We start from the raw sequence: 21416 nt of genomic DNA, 5'->3' as shown, positions 1-21416 counted from the left end.
AATTCTCTAGTATGCTACATAGTAACCAATTTATTGCAACCATATGACATTGTTTTGAGAATTTGAGAACTTTTAATGCTTAGAGTGAACACTCACTTGATTCAACTTGAACCGGCAGGTAAAATGCTAACTTATGACAGTTTGATAATGCAATTTGTTAAGCCGGTGCCATCAAATAGAATGCAGAAACTTCTAGAACCGATTTGGTTTAATTCAACAGATGAACTATTCCATTTTGAAGCCTTTCATGGAAGCAAGACTCATCGAGAAATAACAATAATGCATTTACCATATATCAGTGACGTGCACAGACTGTAGTGCTAATTTCCTGGTTACACTGGCCACTGCACATACCAAGCATACCTAACACAGCCACTGCTATAATTTAGGAATTGGAGTACTCAATTTACACACCTGAAGCTCGCAAACAGGATATATAATTAGGATGTGAACCAAGAAAGAGAGAACGAAAAATCTTTTCTTTCACTTTTTCCAAATTCTCAAAACAATGTCACAAAAGAGTAGATAATTTGTTTTTGTGCCAGTTTAAATCTGGCACAGAAGTTAACAAAAAACAAAAAAAAGAAGTTTGTGAACAGAAATTGGAAGGGTGTGCGCCCATTACTGGTAGTTATCTCCACGATCAGTACGTCATTAGTAACAATAGGAATATATTTACTACTGAAGAGTGATTGAACTAGATGATTAAGAAATTACAAAAATGGCAAATTTAAAATGTTTTAGTCGTAACTTGAATTACTCCTCTTCATTGAGAACACATTTACATGACTCTTTTGGCACGCCAACATGCTTCATACCAGTAAACACCTTTGAGAGAGTAGCCAATTTGATTTTTACATAAATGTGGCTGCCAATTTAGAAGTCATAGAATTCCTCCATCACGTCTGCACCATCCTCCTGAAGAACATTCCACCCCTTGGCCTATCCCCGTAATCCCACATTTCCCATAGCTAACCAAGCTAGCCTGCACAACCCTGGACACTATGGGGCAACTTAGCATGGTCAATCTACACAACCTACACATCTTTGACTGTAGGAGGAAACCCAAACAATCAAAGGGAGAACATGCAAACTCCACACAATCACTGGATGCTGCCTGACCTGCTGCGCTTTTCCAGCAACACATTTTTAAGCTCTAACTCTCAATGCTGGCAAAACGAAGGAACTCATTGTTGACTTTCAGCAGGATGTTAATCATGCCCCCCCCCTATGCTTTAACAGCAGAGAGGTGGAACAAGTGGAGAGTGTCAAGCTCCTGGAAGTGGTCATCCACAATAGGCTTTCTTGGATTCTTCATGAATGAAAATATTGGCCAAGACGCTGGGAGAACCTCACTTGCCCAATTTCATGATTTATTCAGAAGATTACTCCAAAAGTACTGCAAAGCTTATTTGGTACGGTTCTAGATGCTAGCCTAGATATGAACCTATGAAAATTGGCACACAAGTGGCTGAAACCTCCATCTTTCCAATTCAGACAGAGAGCTTCCACTGAGCCAAAGATGACAACTGCATTTCAAAAGTCATAATCTCAAATGTTTAAACTGGTATAACTCTAAAATAATTAATAAAATAACACTAAGGGAAACAGCTACTTTCTGTCTCCCCTGTCTTTGCACCTCTGTCAAGTGCTTGCTCTACTTTCTCTGCTCCGAAGAAAACAAATCTCTTTATCCTGCTTCTCCTCATAGCCAAAGCTATAATGGCTGAAGGAGAAAGTGAGGTCTGCAGATGCTGGAAATCAGAGCTGAAAATGTGTTACTGGAAAAGCGCAGCAGGTCAGGCAGCATCCAGGGAACAGGAGAATCGACGTTTCGAGTATAAGCCCTTCTTCAGGATTCCTGAAGAAGGGCTTATGCCCGAAACGTCGATTCTCCTGTTCCCTGGATGCTGCCTGACCTGCTGCGCTTTTCCAGCAACACATTTTCAGCTATAATGGCTGAAGTCCCATACACCTTAACTACTTTATTAACTCGCCCTACCATCTTCATAGATTTGTGAATAGACACTCGAAGATCCCTCTGAGCTTCTCAGTACCTAACCATACTTTGAATACTCCCTTGTCTTGCTACTTCTTCCAAAGTGCATTACCTCTCATTTACCATTAAATTCTATCTGCCATTGATCTGTCCAACTAACCGATCTATTTACATCCTCCTGTAACTGAAAACATTCTTCTTCACTGTTAAACCAACAATGTTCATGTCATCCAAAGAAACTTATCACTCCCCCCAACATTCTCAGCGATATATCACAAATAATAAGGGACCCAATACTGATACCTGGGATGTGCCACTGGACACTATCCTCCAGTCACACAAACAGCCTTCTATCACTGTGTCTCCTGCCATGGATCCCATGCGCTATTACTTTCTTTATCAGTCTCCCATAAGCGACCATGTCAAAGGCTTGCCGAATTTCATATAAACTACAGGCAGTCCCAGGTCGTGAACAAATTCCATTCTGGAGTCCATTTGCAAATCAGAACACAATGCAGGACAATGTAAAGCAGCGGTCTATAAGAATAGAAGTTCCTATAATGGGTCTTTAAAACTAAACACCAGTATGGATTCACTTTCATAATTAAGAGCATTCATCAGTCAGATATTTGTAAAACGGGCACTGCCTATACATCAACTGCACTACCCAGTGGAGGTGCTGCTGAGGTTTGAGGGTTTACCCGGTCATTCCCACAAATGTGGAGGTGCTGCTGGTAGCAATTTTTGTTCTTGTTGGTACTCTGGACACTGCTTCACTAATGCAGCTATTTTGGCATCCAACCCTGGCCACCAGACATAGCACAATAGTGGACTCGCCAACTTTAAGGGCATTCAAATGGCCATTGGACAGACACAAGGATGAAAATGGAATAGTGTAGGTTAGATGGGCTTCAGATTGATTTCACAGGTCAGCACAACATCGAGGTCCAAAGGGCCTGTATTGCACTGTAACATTCGATTTTCTATGTTCTACCCTTATCTACAAATCTGTTCACATCCTTAAAAAAATTCAATGACATTTGTTAGGCATGACCTCCCTTTGACAAAACCATGCTGACTATCTCCATGTAAACCTAGCTGAAAAACAATTAATTTTCTCCTTCATAATTTTCTCCAATAGATTCCTTACCACTGATATGAGACTCACTTGTCTGTAATTCCTTGGTTTATCTCTACCACCTTCCTTGAAATGTGGAATCATATTTGCTGTCCTGCCATCCTCTGGCATCTCCCTTTGTCAAAGAGAAATTAAAATCTGTCAGGGCACCCATGATTTCCTCCTTAACTCCCACACCAGCCTGGGATACAAGTGATCCAAAACCTTTAATACTTTCTCACTCCCTTTTTCAAACTGCTCAAGAGCCTCAATGTCCCAAATTCTGTACCAACATCCTCCTTCTAGACAGAGTGAAGACAACTAAATATAATCATTGAGTCCAAGCAGAAAAAAAATTTGCACTTTTGAATGATGTTGCTAAGGGATAGTATGTAGATTTTAAAAACGAAAAGAGCTTTAGATGGTTCAGCTATTCTTCAAAATGTTCTCCTATTTGCTCATTGGTTAATGAAACTCGTCTCCGTTGGATCACCGTACTCATGTTAAATTGCTGGCCTCATATAAAGTATTGTTCTCTGCAACCCTTGCCAGCTACATGACCTGACAAACCCTCTACTTTTCTGAACGAGGCTTAATATTTGCCATTCATCCTGTTAAAATGCTTCTATATCCCTCTATTCTTGACAGATTTTTAAAGTAGATAAAATGGTTTTTAAAAGGTTGTCCAAACTTTTAGACAAGTTTGGTTGAAGTTTGGGGGAGGGGCACATTTCAACATTTCTCTTGTTCTGGGGCTTTGGGAGGTGGGGGGGGGGGGGGGGGGGGGGGGGGTTTGATTAGATTCCCTACAGTGTGGAAAAAGGCCCTTCGACCCAACAAGTCCACCCCGACCCTCCGAAGACCTACCCAGACCCATTTACCCCTGACTAATGTATCTAACACTATGGGCAATTTAGCATGGCCAATTCACCTAATCTCCACATCTTTGGATTGTGGGAGGAAACCCATGCAGACACAGGGAGAATGGGCAAACTCCACACAGACAGTCACCCAAGGTGGGAATCAAACCTGGCCCCTGGTGCTGTGAGGCAGCAGTGCTAACCACTGTACCAGGCAATTAGTCAATTTCAGAAAGATAAGGTTTACTACAATAGTAAACATGTATTTTTTAAAAACCTAAAGCAATAAATTTAGTACAGAACAGTTAAAACTTTTGCTCTCCTTTTTGGTTAAGGAGCAGACCCAGAAGGGAAAAAAAAACACCAGGTCACAGTCTGGATCACCAAGGAAAGAGAAGATCATTTTTATGGACCAGATCAAACACCCTCAAAATATTCAGAAGATAGTCTAAGCCCAAACCTTTTCTTATTTTAAAGGTAAATGCAAGCTGTTATCTTCCATAAACAATTCAATTGATCAAACTACCAAATTTAAAGCAAAACACACTTTCTTTATCCACTATAATTATAATACAACAGAAGAAAGAAGAAAAAAAATGGCTTTGCTGTAACTCCATTGGAATACTTAAGAAATTAACAGATATGGTAACTATTAACAACTGACTGCTCCAATATAGTAACATCCCAAAGACATACCCTTGTCAAAAAACAAATTCAGAAAACAGATAGTCTCTCACAGTTTTCTATTCCAGGAGGCAAGAACATCAAAAGTCAATTCTGACAGAGAGATTGCTACAGCTTAAAACTGGAGTTAAGAAAGATGTGGCAGTTTTTCACAATCCCAGCTGAAAGCTAAAGATCCTGGCTTTGTGGGAGTTTGATCACACCCCTTCAGGTTCCATTGCTTCTATTGTTCCAACTTAAAAAAAACAAGGCTTCACAAGCTGTTTATTCCAGTTGTTCTGGTAGACTACTCTATACCTCTGCCTTAAATCCACTCTTCAAAAAAAAAACAAAATAACCTCTTAAAACCACAGCATCATCACACCATAGCCAAGCTAAGGAGTTGGATTTAACTATCTGACTTTTGTTCACTTCTTGTGGAGCACATTCTGAGTTGGCCTCAGCAAAACTGATATGAAAGTGGGGGTCAGATGCAGTTTGCTGCTTTGTGGATTGGGTTTTGCAGGGGAGGCGGCTGCCCTTTCAGTTCTGTTCTTCTCATACCCACACACCCCCACAAGCTCCAACTACTCGTTCACACATCCATTCCACCCCCCCACTTCTCACAGCAAAACCATCCATACCCTAGCTACTCACTCATTCACCCTATTCCACAAACTCCTCCTTATGGATCATCTGGCCTTGACCTTGAAGATTTCCACTTGACAGCCTGTTCACTTATTCCCCATGGACCTCCCCATTCCTGGCAGCGAAGTGCTCTTTCCACTGTTCTTAAAGCCTGTGTCCCTCTAAATTCCCTGCCCTTGTCTCACAGATTCAGTTCCGTTAAACCATTCACATTGTGCTGTTTCTCCAATCACAAGCTTACAAAAGACACAGTCTAGTAGCAAAATACATGAGACATAACTGGCCTCTGATTGGAGGATTAATTCGTTTCAAAATCTTCAAATACGCTTATCTGGATTTTAAACGATAGACTGGATAGGACACTTTGAATGGCCCCACTATGGTTCGTGGGCCAAGTTTTGGACAAGCCTGGTTTCAAAGCTAATTGTTCTCATCATAGCACTCTCATCTACAGTTGTAAAACTGATTATATATTTTTTTAAAAATTAATGTATGCTATGCTAACGTTCGGTCTTTTCATATCACATTGGACAATACAAAATCCCGACCATATATAATCATAACTCTGGTAAGACCATTTTTAAATCAGCTATTAGCAAGTGTGAAAAATGAGAGCAGAAACGATCTTTCTCGAGATTAAACCAGATCTACATCACATTCTCCTTATGAGACATAGCTGAGATGAAACACATTTTACATTGCATCACACCATTTTGTACCACGGATATTAGCGTTTTCACCCACCATGCATTTTAGCACAGCTTTCATTTTTCTACATTATTGTTTTGACATAAATATCTCCCAACTCCTACACTCCTACCACTCCAAACCTTACTGTTGTTTTTAACAAGAGATTTCACATTACATAAGCCTGCAGCTTTAGTGATAGTGTTAACAATCCATGGATTATTTAAACCTCGCTCCTGCACAATACAACCTATTGTTTCATCCCAAAGCACCTTTCACATCCTAACCATTTTCACCTTACTCCATCTTACATCGTCTTTATAGCTGCGTAGCAATTTCCATGTTGTACAGCCACGCCCTTAATCACAAGCATATTTTTTAGTAATACCTCATTAGATTTCAGGTTTGCATAATAAGCAACAATAACACAAAATTACTCCTTTAGCATTGCTGAAAAGAAACTGGCTAAATTTAGAGACATTTAAAATTTACAGCCTGATATCATGCAAGTCTAACTGTATCTGAAACAAATGCATATTTTTGGATTATAAAAAAAGACACCAAGCAATTGCAGAAACAGGTCAATTATAGTTAGAAACATGTCCATTTGAGATATGTGGTCCAAGCAGAATACTTTTCTCAGTAGTGCCTATACATGCACGTGTCATTCCACCTGACTCCTTAACATAATTTTCAAAATACAAACAAAGTGTTTACAATCACACATTGTAAAATAACACAAAGCACATCACAAAGGAATAGGGGGGCATAAATTATGCCAAATGCAAACATGAAGACATGAAGAGAATAATCAAAGCCTTGGTCAAAAAGTGGTGATTCAAGAAATACCTTAAAAGCAGGTGATGTATATTGAGAAGCTGTGGTTAGAAAAGATAGTGAAGAATGGGACCTCGCCAGCGAAAGGCATGGCTGCAAATATCAATGTGATTCATTGTGGGCTATGTGCACTCAAAGAAGATACAGGTCTTTCTGTTATAACAAGTGTTTCATCAATGCAAATTCACTAACGCAATTAACAAATTGGGGTGCTTTTTCTACAGCATGAACATTTAGAACATGTGTTAACTGTAATGCGATTGCAGTGCCAACACTTTAAGCACAGTTTCTGAAGCTCAATTTTTCTAAAGAATAATTTTTCTATAACGTGGGACTGCACAAGAATGCAACCATTGTTTCATAGAAGAACTGACTGTACCGAATTAATCATGCAACTCCAATATTCATCGTGCAAGATCTCTTATTCAATAACACTTCATGGTTAAAAAATATTATTATTTCCAAAAGGTAAAGTATTGTAAAGAATTTAGAAAGTAAAATCAAATTAAATTTAATTGTGATAACATACATTTCCATTATTGCTAGGTGCAACATTTAATTCTGCCTAGCGCATTGGCTTATTGCAAGATTTTTGATAAGTCACTCAGGTAGTTCAGGAGTCACTGAAGGTGAGTTCATTAGGACACAGTTAGAAGAGAAAGAGAATAAACTCCATGTTAGGGAACTCAAGGAAAAAAGCCTGAAACAAGTTGTTAGCAAAGAGCTGGAGTTATACTTGTGAACAGTCCAGACAGCATAAATAAAGGATGTAAATAGCAAAGATTAATCTCTAAGTGCTGGTCTTTCCATTAATATATTGCAGTTAACAATGAAAATTGATTGGAAAAAATGCTGCAGAAAAATCTCTTGTTTTGGAAAGACATTAGTAATGTTTGAGGATATTATGGGCAGCAAGGTGGTTCAGTGATAGCACTGCTGCGTCACAGGACTAGTGACCCAGGTTCGATTCCGCCCTCAGGCACATTGTGTCCATTGCAGGTATAATTCAGTGGATGTCCTACGGGTACTCCTGCTCCCTCCCACAGTCCAAACATATACAGGTTAGGTGGACTGGCAATGCTAAATTGCCCATAGTGTCCAGGGATGTGTAGGTTAAAGTGATTAGCTGTGAGGAATGCAGGGTTACAGAGATAGGGTAGGAAGGGAATCGGAGTTGAACTCTATTCAGAGGCTCAGTGTGGACTCAATGGGCCACATTATAGGGATTCAATGACTGTGTAAGATGTTACTATCATTATTCCTGTATGTTCAGTCATTGCTCTTTTTTTAATCTTCGGTAATTAAACTTTAAACTATAAGACGTGGATTAACATTTTAGATTTAGTAAACACACCTGTTCACATTTTACACTTAACCAATATAATTTGAATGGTTTAAACAATATTCTGAGATTAAACTTAGGAACATTGTGATAAACTAGAATGCGAACAGACATCAGCGCAGTCCATTACAGAGGCTCTTGATGGGGAGTTCAAAGCCAGGTCAGCAAAAATGAAGTGAAATTGTGACTCCTTGTGAAGTTTAAAGAGGTTGACTGACCCACTGAGTAATTAACATCTGGAGTGAACCACTAAGAAATCTATGGGATCCACCTTGAATATATTTGTTATTTGAGGTGCACTGTGGGCTGTTTGATCACAGTCTGTTTCCTATTTGAACAATACATTAATTCAGGCTGTTAGAATACAAGTTTTACATAATGGTCTAACATTGTGGAGTCAAGTTTAGTGTCGTTTGTTCTAAAACATTGAAACTTGCGACTTCATTCTCCTTAAATGTGCCCTGAATCTCACACTTTGTCTACTTTTCAAAAAGTATCGTCCCTTAAAACCAAACATTAAAAGTGAATAGGTTCTGAAGTAAATATTAATCTACTGTAAGCACTTTGTGTCAAAAGTTCAAATTCCATCAAAAAAATTCAAATCTAACATTGATGAACATTTACAAAATGATTGCATTTTCTCAACACTTTTTGAAAGAAAAATTAAATTTGTACAAAGCGCAAAATTTGCAAATTTTACATAATATAGTAATGTCCAAAAAAGTATTGAATAAAACTGTAAAAGTGCATAAGGATTGTGATTATTATCTGGTTATGAAATCCACTGGATTGGTGAGGCAATATCATTGTAGATATAAAATTGGCTGCAAAACAGAAAGCAAAAATGTAGTAGCGAATGGTTGTTCCATGGACTGGAACACAAAGTCCTGTGGTATTCCCTCACAAACAGTTTTGGTATTGCGACCCTGCTCTATATATTAATGATCTGGATTCTGATATCGAAAACATAATTTCCTAGTCTGCATCTGACTAAAATATCATTTTTTTTTAAATTAATTAATTCAGGGGATGTTAGCTTAACTGGCTAGGCCAGCATTTACTATCTGCCCCTATTTGTCCTTGAGAAGGTGGCAATGAGCCATCTTCTTGATGTACCACAGCCTATTTGGTGTAAGTAGATCCACAATGCAGGTATCAGTTCCAGGATTTTCACCAGGACACTTAAGGAATAGTGATATACTTTCAAGTCAGGATGGTGACAGAGGGTAATTGGTAGGTGGTGGTGTTCCAACCTATCTGCTGCCAATTCCTTTCTGGATGGTTGAAGCCATGAGTATGGAAGGTGGTGTCTAAGGAGCACAGGTAAACTTCTGTAGTTCTTCTTCTGGATGGTACACACTGCTGCTACTTAGTGGGATTAAATTTTGCGGAGATGATGCCGATAAAGTGAGCAGTTTTATTTTGGAGTCATAGAACTCCTACAGTATGGAAGGTGGCGATTTGACCCATCAAGTTCACACCAACCCTCTCAAGACCCACTCAGACCTAGCCCCCCCTACCATAACTTCACATTTACGATAGCTAGTCCACCTAGCCTACATATCCCTGAACATGACAGACAATCCACCTAACCTGCCACATCTTTGGATTGTGGGAGGAAACCGGAGCACCTGGAGGAAACCCATGTTGACGTATGGACAATGTGAAAACCCCACAGAGTTGCCTGAGCCTGGAATAGAAATCAGGTCCCTGGCATTGTGAGGCAGCAACGCTAACCACTGAGCCACCATGTCAAGCTATGTTAATGTTGTTGAAGCTGCACTCATCCAACCAAGTGAGGACTACTCCATCACTATCCTGACTTCTGCCTTGTAAGATGGTGACAGGCTTTGGAGAGTAAATAAGTAAATTACTTGCCACCGGGCCCCTGACTTTGGAGCTACTGTTATAGCTACTGCACTTAGAGTCATGGAGATGTATAGTACAAAAACAGACCCTTCGGTCCAACTCATCCATGCCGACCAGATATCCTAACCTAATCTTGTTCCATTTGCCATCACTTGGCCCATATCCTTCTAAACTCTTCCTATTCATATACCCATCCAGACGTCTTTTAAATGTTGTAATTGTACCAGCCTCCACCACTTCCTCTGGCAGCTCATTCCATACGTGCACCACCCTCAGTGTGAAAAAGTAGCTCCTTAGGTCTCTTTTATATTTTACCCCTCTCACCCAAAACCTATGCCCTTTAGTTCCGGACTCTCCCACAGCAGGGAAAAGATCTTGTCTATCTATCCTATACATGCCCCTCATGATGGTATAATCCTCTATAAAGTCACCAGTTAGCTTCAGATACTCAAGGGCAAACAGCCCAGCCTATTCTGCCTCTCCCTATAGCTCAAAACCTCCGGCTCTGGCAACGTCCTTGTAAAACTTGCTGAACCCTTTCATGTTTCACAACATTCTTCTGATAGGAAGGAGACCAGAATTGCACGCAATATTCCAAAGGTGGCCGAACCTATGTCCTGTACAGCCGCAACATGACCTCCCAACTCCTCTACTCAATGGACTGATCAATAAAGGAAAGCATACCAAATGCGTGTAATTTTAGATTAGATTACTTACAGTGTGGAAACAGGCCCTTCATCCCAACAAGTCCACACCGCCCCGCCGAAGCGCAACCCACCCATACCCCTACATGTACCCCTTACCTAACACTAAGGGCAATTTAGCATGGCCAATTCACCTGAACTGCACATCTTTGGACTGTGGGAGGAAACCGGAGCACCCGGAGGAAACCCACGCAGACACGGGGAGAACGTGCAAACTCCACACAGTCGGTCGCCTGAGGCGGGAATTGAACCCGGGTCTCTGGCGCTGTGAGGCAGCAGTGCTAACCACTGTGCCACCGTGCCGCCCATACTATCCTTCTGCCTTCTTCACTATCCTATCTACCTGCGATTCTACTTCAAAGAACTGTGAACCTGCGCTCCAGGGTCTCTTTGTTGAGCAACACTCCACAGGACCTTACCATTAAGTATATAAGTCATGCTCGGATTTGCTTTTCCAAACTGCAGCACCTCACACTCATTTAAATTAACTCCATCTGCCACTCCTCAGTCCATTGGCCAATCTAATCAAGATCCCGCTGTATTCTGAGGTAACCTTTTTCGCTGTCCATTACACCTCCAACTTTGGTGTCATCTGAAAACTTACTAACTATACCTGTGTTCATTTATTTGGCTAGTTCAGTTCAGTTTCTAGCCAATGGTAACTGGGGGTTTCAGGAGGATGATAGAAAGACATTAGGAAAGACATTGATGAAATGGGCAGGCATGTAGCAAATGAAATGCAATGCGCATGTGTAAAGTTATGCACTTTTGAAGGAAAACGAGTGACAAGCAGTATAAAGTAAACAGTACAATTTTGAAAGGGGAAACAGAAAAGCTAGGAGATTCACATATACAAATCTTTAAATGGTCTCAGAGCAAACTTAAAAAGTTGTTTCCAAAAATAAAAATGGAAAGGAGCCTTGGGTTAATAAATTTAGGCACAAGACAAAAGTGAGAAAATTATGTTAAACTATTATAAATCACAATTGGACCAGTATGCCCAACTTGGCACCACCTTTAGAAAGGTGGGCAAGGCTTTGTACAGCATGCAGAGGTGATACAGAACAACCTTCATTATCTGGACGAGATGGTAGAGGAGTATTTTGTTCGGATAACTGATTGTTTGGATAATGGATAACATTTTTACAGGACTTTGAGGTATTGTTCAGCTCATCCAAAATTCGTATAATTGATGTTTGGATAACCAAGGTTGTTCTGTATACTGGAATGGTACTAGTGATGATCTGTTCCAGTTTACTGGAAGTATTATTTTAAACATGAATTCAATGAGTTATGATGCCCTGTCTGAATGGACATTGAATGCAGGTTCAATGATTACTTTCTAAAGGCAATGGGTTCTCAACCTAAAAAAGAAAACTCTCTTGTTGGAGATGATCATTGTCTGGTATTTCTTTAGCATGAATACTACTCGTCACTTAACTGATCAAGCATGAATTCTGTCCAGGGCTTGTTGAATATGGACACAGTCATGGGGTTGTGAATGGTACTGAACACATCATGCAATCATCAATGAATATCTCCACCTCTGACATGAGCATGTTGGATAAAAGGTCTTTGATGTTTGGGGCCAGATCACCATCACGTGAAATATTTGTAGTGGCCAATCTCCGAAAACCAGAAGCATCTTCCCATGTGCCCAATGACTGCAACCAGTGGAGTTTCCCTACCCTCCAGTTCCAAACAATTTCAATTTTGCCAAGGTTCCTTGAAGTCTCACACAGCAAATGCAGAGCAAGCAAAATGTTGTTTCTGACCATGGAAAGGTTAAAGATACTACAAGTTCACCAATACTGAGATTTTAAAGAGTTAATTTATTCTGCTGACATGTAAGAAATTGGATGTCCTGGGGGGGGGGGAGGGGGGGGTCTGTCTTGAGGCAGGATGTGACAATCTAACCATACTTTGTAAATGCTACAGTTTAAGGAATAACCTGATCAGGCACCGTTTAAGGAATAACCCGATCAGGCACCGTTTAAGGAAATAATCTAAACACATAACATTGTTTTTGGGTGGCATGTGACTATAGGACAGTGGCAAGGGTCTGTGTCTTGCATACATGACTGACTGTGATGTAAAACCCTGTCGAAAAGGAGGACGGTTCCCTTGTTCAGGGAGCCTGGCTTGACACGCTCCGCAAACATCGTAAAGAGTGTTAAGTGATCTCCAAAAACTAGTACTTACTTAAATAAATTGTGGCTGTTCTCAGAAGTTGGTGTACTGCTGTTATATCAAGCCTGTAAGAATCTCAAGAAGGGAACCTAACAGTACTTTTTTTTCAAATTGTGGGTATACATTAAATTTCTCCAGTCAATGGAAAGTTTCAGATTTCAGCATGAGTGTTTTGTTTGTTTTCTGATACAATTGGGAGCATTTAATTAAGCTAAAAACAAATTCAATAATAACTTTCAAGATGTAATGAGATACTTACTGAAAAGAAGATATTTTCAGGGTAGGGGACATGATTTCCTTTAGTCCTGGGCAAATGTTATGGACAATGTACAGCAACACCAGACTGATTGTGTTTGACTGGGTGATCAACATGCTGGTACCCAGATATTCCAGCACTGATGAGGACAGTGAGAGTGGCACAATGGCTAGCATTGCTACCTCACAGCGCCAGGGACCCAGGTTCAATGCCAGCCTCAGGCGACTCTCTGTGTGGAGTTTGCACATTCTCCCCATGTCTGCATGGATTTCCTCTGGGTGCTCTGATTTCCTCCCACAGTCCAAAGATTTGCAGGTTAGGTGGATTGACCATGTTAAACTGCCCATACTATCCAGGGATGTGTAGGTTGGGTGGATTCGCTATGGGAAATGCACGGTTACAGGGACAGGGTAGGGAGTGAGGCTGGGTGGGATGCTTTTCAGAGGATCAGAGCAGGCTCAATGAGCTGAATGACCTGCTTCCATACTGTAGGGATTCGAGAATCTACTTCTGGCTCTGACAAATGTAAAAACAAGCTAATATTGGATGAGGGATCACCATAGGGGAAGGGTAGATGGTTAGAACCAGTTTTGGGACAGTTGTGTGAAAAAACTCATTGGACTTCATGGATAAAAACCCTCATGAAATTAGTCAAAAATGACACTGCTAAAATTCAGCCCTGTACATTTATGTGACATTGACCTGCAAGCAAGAGATGCATTTTAAGAGCAAGTATTAGAAAACACTGATCAAATCTTGGGATATGAAGACATTACAATTAAAGTCATACAGTGCCATCTACTCACTCACCTAGGACACTCTGTTAGCTCTGGCTGAGCAAGTAAGCTGGAGTTGCCAGGCACCCTCTCCAACTTTCATGTTACAAATTTTCAATATCTAGTTTCTATTTACCCATTGGTAGGATGGGAATCAATCCTGCATGGTAAGTAAGGTGAGATTAGGAAGTAACAAAGATAATAATGAGCAATGATCTTCTTTAGTAGGCCTCTTGCCACTCATTAACAAGAATCTTATCTCAATGTTGGGAACTTAGTTGAAAAATACTCAAATAAGGTCTCACTGAACTTCTCAGACAATACTCACAAATTTGTGCTAGAACCTTAATCTTTCATGGCCTGGGAAGATTCTGTCCATTGGCAATAACTAATGGCAGCCATGATTAAACAATCAGACGTTTAGACAAAGTGTCAAGCACCATGTCAAGAAAATAAAATTCTGAATGAAATGAGATCAGCAGAATATTAGCAGTCACAGTACATGCTTCCTATCACACCCTTGTTGCACACCCAGTCTAGCAGATATGTCTTTTAGGACCCGACCAGCTCGATCAGTAGTGCTGCTGCTGAACCGCTCTTAGTGGTGGATATTGAAATCTTCCACCCAGAGTATGTTTTGCAACCCTTGCCATCCTCCGTTCTTGCTCCAAGTGTTCAACGTGGAGGATTACGGATTCAACAGTCTCCCTTATTTATACAACCAATTCAAGCATTATTAACACTTAAGTATCTTTTACCTGTTCCCTCATTTCATTAGCTATATGGTTTTCCTTCAGACAATTTTATATGATGATACTATAACAGAAATTGCTGGAAAAAAATCAGGTCTGGCAGCATCTGTGGAGAGAAGTCAGACTTAATGTTTTTGGTCTGGTGATCCTTCAGGGACCGAACCTGAAACATTAGCTCTGATTTCTCTCTGCAGATGCTGTCAGATATGCTGAGTTTGTCTAGCAGTTTCTGATTTTGTTTCTGATTTGCAGCATCTGCAGTTCTTTCAGTTTTTCATTATGCTACTGTATCCTTTTTTTGATCATTAGCATCAAAAGTATATATATGAATTAGGAATGAGCAGTATATGCTGACTTTGGAGTGATGTCCCCATCAGGATTGAATTTTTAAAAATACAGTCATGCTGACAACCACTTTGACTACGATTAGCAAATTTTGAACTAACTAGGACTTCAGCACTAATTGTGTATTTCAGTTTGTTACCATGGCTGAGTTGGTAGCAGTCTTGCCCCTGAGCTGGTCATTGTGCATTCAAACTGGTTCATAATTCATGAGCACATGATTTAACCTGATATTTCAGTACAATACTGAAAGGATTGCTATCAGAAGAGGTTTTTTTGGGCTATTAAACTTTGATATTGTTTGTGAAAGCTGTCATAGTCCAATGTGAAGAATGTTCTCTCTTAGTCTATAGCAAAATCAAATTATTTGGTCATTCATTTTTGGGTTGCACGATGAAACCATACGTAAATTTGTTATCCTAGAAATTCCCGTTACAATTGGAATAGATTCAACCAATGACAGTCCTCTTTAGATTTACCTGCTTACCTGTGGCAGTTTTGCTGATCAAAATTCTGAGCCTATCCTGTCCTGAATGCATCTGTCAGAGAAAACCAGGGAGAAATTCAGTCAGTGGAGGAATAGTGTCGCAGGCCAAGATTATCCCTTTTTTGATACTGTTGAAACAGTTTAATCTTTGAAATACAATGTCCAAAAGCAACTTTGGCAGTGATTGAGTAAAAGTGAGTGAAAGGATAGGGTAATATATGCCTAGGTAGGTGGGAGAAAGTGAGACTGCAGATGCTGGAGACCAGAGTTGAAAAATGCGATGCTGGAAAAACACAGCAGGCCAGGCAGCATCCGAGGAGCAGGAGAATCGACATTTCGGGCAAAAGTCCTTCTTCAGGAAGATTCCTGAAGGAGGGCTTATGCCCGAAACGTCAATTCTCCTGCTCCTCGGATGCTGCCTGGCCCCCTAGGTATGTGGGGTTGTGTGCAGGTGGATGAGTGGGTGGTTGCCAGGTGCTGGAACTAAGGGACAGGTGGTGAAGGCGGTTATTGAATTGAATTAGCCTTTATTGTCACGTGCGCTCACCTCCAGTCCAGGACTCGCGAACGTCTGCTCCAGAACTTGCTGGCCTGGTCTGGGACTTGCCTTCCAGACTGTCTCCAGGACTTGCCAGCAATGCCCATCACTCTCCTCCATTTGCCTCTGGGTAAGTTTCAGTTAAAAGTTCAAAACAAAAGGAAAAGAATGGTTGGAGCAGAGGAACTGGAGCTTCTTACTCTGCCACCATCTTGGATCCAGTACGATTAGGGTTTGGACAACTGGTGAGTTGAGGGTTCAGTTTAACAGCTACCAAGGAGTTAGAGAATGTTTTTAATCCTCTTAACTTCTCCTGGGAAAATTTTTTTAAGCTTAAGTGATTTAGAAAGACTCCGAGACAAGGTAATTACCCATCAGAACGTTCCATTTCTTGGGGTTTCCCTAAAGTCCAGCCATGAGCATATCTAGATCACTGTATTTTCTGAGTTAAGTGACTACACTTTTAATTGGTTGTAAAATGTTTTGGGACTCCAGAAGATTTAAAAGGCTCTGATAGGAAGCATGTACTGTGACTGCTAATATTCTGCTGATCTCATTTCATTCAGAATTTTAGTCAGGGGCAATGTAGAGTAATAGGGTAGGGGAAATACGTCTGACTGGGTTACCCTTGGGAGGGTGGGGAGCACTTACTGAGTCAAATGGCATGTTTCCACACTGTAGGGATTGTATGATTCTATTGTTAAGAGTGACCACTGTATAGTCCATTTGGAAACGAAGAATACCCTCCATCATGTCATGTGGAACTATCACAGTGCTAAATGGGACAGTCTTAGAACATATCTAGCAACTCATCGAGGCATTGTGGGCCATCAACAGCAGAATTGTATTCCAGCATAATCTGCAACTTCATGGCATGGCATATTCCCCCATTTCCATCAAACCAAAGGACTAACCCTGGTTCAATGCAGAGTGAAGGAATGCAGTACCATGCATACCTTAAAAATGAGGTTTCAACCTGATGAAGCTATCAAGTATACTCACATGTCAAACAGTATAAGCAGCAAGTGATAGACAGACCTAAGTGATCCCACAACCACCTGATCAGATCTAAACTCTGCGGTCCTGCCACATCCAGCTGTGAATGGAGGTGGATAATTAACAACTCACTGGGAGGGGCAGGCTCCACAAATATCCCCATCTTCAATGATGGAAGAATTCTGCACACTGGTGCAAAGGATAAGGCTGAAGCATTTGCAGCAATATTCAGCTAGAAGTGACAAGTAAATGATCCATCTCGGCTTCCTCCACTTCTAAGCATCACAGATAATAATTTTCAGTCAATTTGATTCACTTTGCGTGATATCAAGAAATGGTTAGAGGCACTGGATACTGCAAAGGCCACGAGTCAGAATGTATACAGGCAGGGAAAGAGTTAAGTTCTGAGTTTTGTGAAACAAGAGGTTCAGCTGAGCATGACTCAGATCAGATAAGAACTTACAGTTAACAATGGGGTGCTGCAGGCTAGGATAATGGGTTAACAAGGTGGGAAATGCATTCATATGTAGAGCCATTTGACAAGATGAGGTAGCATTCAGTATATAATGTCAGTTAACAAGGTGAAAAGTATTCATTACGTGAAGCCAGTTATTCATTGTCTAATAGCAGATGGCTTAATATTTACTGTTGATGCTCGCTGATTGTAATGGTCACCCAATCAATACGCAAGTTGCATTATGTGGATGCTCCTCCCTGTATGACAACAATGTAGTTCATTGAGAAACTGCTGTTCCAGAGAAAACTGTGATCTCATGTCCCTGTGCCTGTGGGCGATCGCGCTCTCTCCCTCCAGGACCCGGAATAGAGATGAAGGAGGTCAAACCACACTGTCTCTGACTGTTTGCTTCGACTGAGAGGGGAATACGGGACAACACTAGGACATTGCAGCAATAGGACTGAAGTCTTGTGCTCTATAATTTACCATTCTCTTTGCCTCTTCCATTACAGTTAAAACACAAGAACAGGTCAGAGCTTAGGAATAATGTGGCAAGTCACTTTCTGACTCCCCAAAGCCTGTCCACTATTTACAAGACACAAGTTAGGAGTGTGATTGAATACTCCCCACTTGCCTGGATGGGTGCAGCTCCAATAACACAGGCAGATTGATACCATCCAGGCCAAAGCAACCCACTTGATTGGCACCACTTTCACAAACGATTACTCCCTCCCACTGAGGTGCCGTAACAGCAGTGTGTACTATCACCAAAATGCACCACAGAAGTTTACCAAGTGAAGAAGGTGTTTAGTAAGCTTTTCTTGATTGGTCAGAGCATTGAGTATAGGAGTTGGGTGGTCATGTTGCAGCTGTACAGGACTTTGGTTACGCCACTTTTGGAATACTTTTGGTCTCTCTCCTATCGGAATGATATTCTGAAACTTGGAAGAGTTCAGAAAAGATTTGCAAGTTGTCATAATTGAAGGGTTTGAGCTATAGGCTGTTTTTCCTAGAGCATCAGAGCTGAGAGGTGACATTATAGAGGTTTATAAAATTATATGTGGCATGGATAGTGTGAAAAGGCTAGGCCTTTTCCCTGGATTGGGGGTGTCCAGAACTAGAGGGCAAAAGTTTAGGGTGAGAGGGGAAAAATACCTGTTCTGCATGGACGAATTGGACCAAAGGTCTGTTTCCATGCTGTACATCTTTATGACTCTATACCGTACAGTGGCATGAGGTTTTGAAGGAAAACTGGGGCATCAAGATACCAGAGTAGATTCACTGGCAGTAAGAAAAACAATGTTGAAGATTTTTTTGACATTATCAACAAATGCTTGTGTGTGTAGATCAATTCATTTTAAAGCAGCATTTCTGCATGGAGCTCAGCTCAAGAGATTTATTCTTCTTCCAAAATAGGCAAAAAAAACAGTTGGACACTCTGGAATTTAAACTACTAAGTGTATGGTGGAAAAAGAATAGAACAAGGGAGTATTCAACGATGGCAAGACACGAGAAAGCTCAGAGGAACAGAAGGATTTTGGGATACTAGTCCACCGATTCCTGAAGGTGGCAGGAAGCTTAATACGGTAGTTAGGAAGGCAAATGGGATACCTGCCTTTATCAGTCATGAAGTATCTTATGGGAGCCTAGAGGTCACTTTGGAGCTGTACAGATCATTGGTTAGGCCACAGCTGGAGTTCTGGTCACCACACAACAGGGAGGAGATTCACAAGGACATTGCCTGGGATGCAACATTTCAGTTGTAAAGAGGCTAGATTGGGTTATTTTCTTTGGAGCAGAGAATGTTGAGGTGTACCTGACAGAGATTATGGGGGCATGGATAGGGTGAATGTAAAGCAGCTGATCCCCTTAGTCAAAGAGTCAATATAAAAGGCACATAATTTTGAAGTGAAAGGTAGGAGGTTTGGAGGGATTTAAGGAAAAGTTTTTAATGCAGAGGATGGTAGAGGATTCTGGAATGCATTGCCTGGGAGGACATTTTAGGTGGGAAACTTCAGTTTCAAAAAGTACTTGGATGAACACTTGAAGTGGTGTAACGTTCAAAAATTTGGGCCCAGTATGAATAAGTGAGACTAGTGTAAGTGGTCGTATATTTTTGGCAGTACAGACTTGATGGCCTGAAGGACCTCTTCTATTCTGTATGATTTTGAGATACTAGAATTTGCTAACTTCTTAGTAATGTCTATCTTACTAAAATTGGGTTCTCTTCAGTTAAAACCATACCAAGACATGTTTTACTAGCATAAGAGGCAGCTTTCAGACTTATGATGCATGTAGATGCTTCTTCTGTGGGGTGGGAAGAAGTGAATTTGAAAATATTGTCATGAGAGAGTTTGAAGCATGATTCAAAATTCAAAGTCGGGCTTTTCAGGCTTGAATCGGAAACCAGGCAGAATCGATCAGCTACCATATTGTATCTGTAATCATACTTGGAAAATGTTAGCTGTGTTGCTATTAGTCAGAGTAGGGCTTCACAAAACGATATAGTGGCTTCCAAAACAGAAATGCAGGATTTACTGTCATGCTGGACAGCTGAAATGGCTGGATACCCAACGGCTGTCAGATGCCAGTTATGAGTAAAGTGTTAATGAGTAAAAATATGAAAAATCCCAAGGAGGAAGATTTTATTCAAGTGAACAAAAAAATCGTTAAAAATTAAATGTAGCATCATACTGTATTTTTAAATTTCCATCATTGCAAAAATACCAAGTACATAAAACCATTTTTTTTAGTGAAATGGTTGGATAGCAGCAGTCAGCTGATGGTGTTTCAAAATGAAGCAGCAAATTTTAAGCAACTGTTGGATAATGTAAAAACAGTATCTTTTTATTTAATTTTGATTGTGGACTGAATTGGGATAAGAATTATTTTATGACAAAGCACTGAAGAAGGAATCACTGCACTTTTAAAAAGCATGCTACCGAAACTCATTTAGGTCACGTTTACACTGGTGACAGAATCAATCAACAGATCAAAGAGAGAAATAGGTATGTTTCTGATGAAAAGTGGGACAACGGACTATGGGAAGTAGGCAGGAAAGTGGTTTCAGACCAGGATAAGATCAGCCATGATCATGTTTAATGGCAAAACAGGCTCAAAGGGCTAAATTGCCTATTGTTATTGGTTTTAACCAATAAAACAGACTATAATTTGAAAACCAGTCACTCTGTGCCTCCCATGAAAATATGACAGAAGCTGAAGGGGGAGAAAAAAAAGTCAACGAACAGAAGACTTAGCAAACAAGAGGAACATTCCATCCAATCATGACGAGTGGTGGTGTTGAACTGTTTGCTAAGTTTTTTAGCCTAGCTCCACACATGATGACGTTTCTTTGTCTGCCTGTGGAGTGGGACAGCAAGAATTAGCACGGATCAAATTGGCTGCTGAATGGTCACACCCACCCTGCAGAAAGCTAACCAAAGCAAGAGGGAGTTTAACCCTATGACCTCACAACAGGTACAAGAACAACCAGTAAGGAAAGTTTTATAATCTGGAAGGAAAAATTACAGGGTGCAGTTGCAAAGCCAAAAACTAGTGTGCATAGTTTTAGATTAGATTAGATTACTTACAGTGTGGAAACAGGCCCTTCGGCCCAACAAGTCCACACCGACCCGCCGAAGCGCAACCCACCCATACCCCTACATTTACCCCTTACCTAACACTACGGGCAATTTAGCATGGCCAATTCACCTGACCTGCACATCTTTGGACTGTGGGAGGAAACCGGAGCACCCGGAGGAAACCCACGCAGACACGGGGAGAACGTGCAACTCCACACAGTCAGTCGCCTGAGACGGGAATTGAACCCGGGTCTCTGACGCTGCGAGGCAGCAGTGCTAACCACTGTACCACCGTGCCGCCCACAAATTCCAGTT

The 21416-nt window shown here is 40.8% G+C and overlaps 1 protein-coding gene across 7 annotated transcripts in view; it reads right to left on the bottom strand.

The window, feature by feature from the left end:
• Window positions 1–21416, bottom strand: part of cdk17 (cyclin-dependent kinase 17) — a 227635-nt gene that overhangs the window by 191908 nt on the left and 14311 nt on the right. Inside the window, exon 2 of one of the 7 annotated variants that reach the window (XM_043713284.1) lies at window positions 15530–15581. The exons of the other annotated variants lie outside the window; for them this stretch is intronic. The gene's annotated coding sequence lies outside the window, so the exon portion shown is untranslated. The remainder of the gene's footprint in view (window positions 1–15529; window positions 15582–21416) is intronic. 7 annotated transcript variants of the gene reach the window in all.

Source organism: Chiloscyllium plagiosum, chromosome 23, assembly GCF_004010195.1.
Source record: "Chiloscyllium plagiosum isolate BGI_BamShark_2017 chromosome 23, ASM401019v2, whole genome shotgun sequence".
Lineage (NCBI taxonomy): Eukaryota > Metazoa > Chordata > Chondrichthyes > Orectolobiformes > Hemiscylliidae > Chiloscyllium > Chiloscyllium plagiosum.
This window is presented reverse-complemented; position numbering and strand designations above follow the sequence as displayed.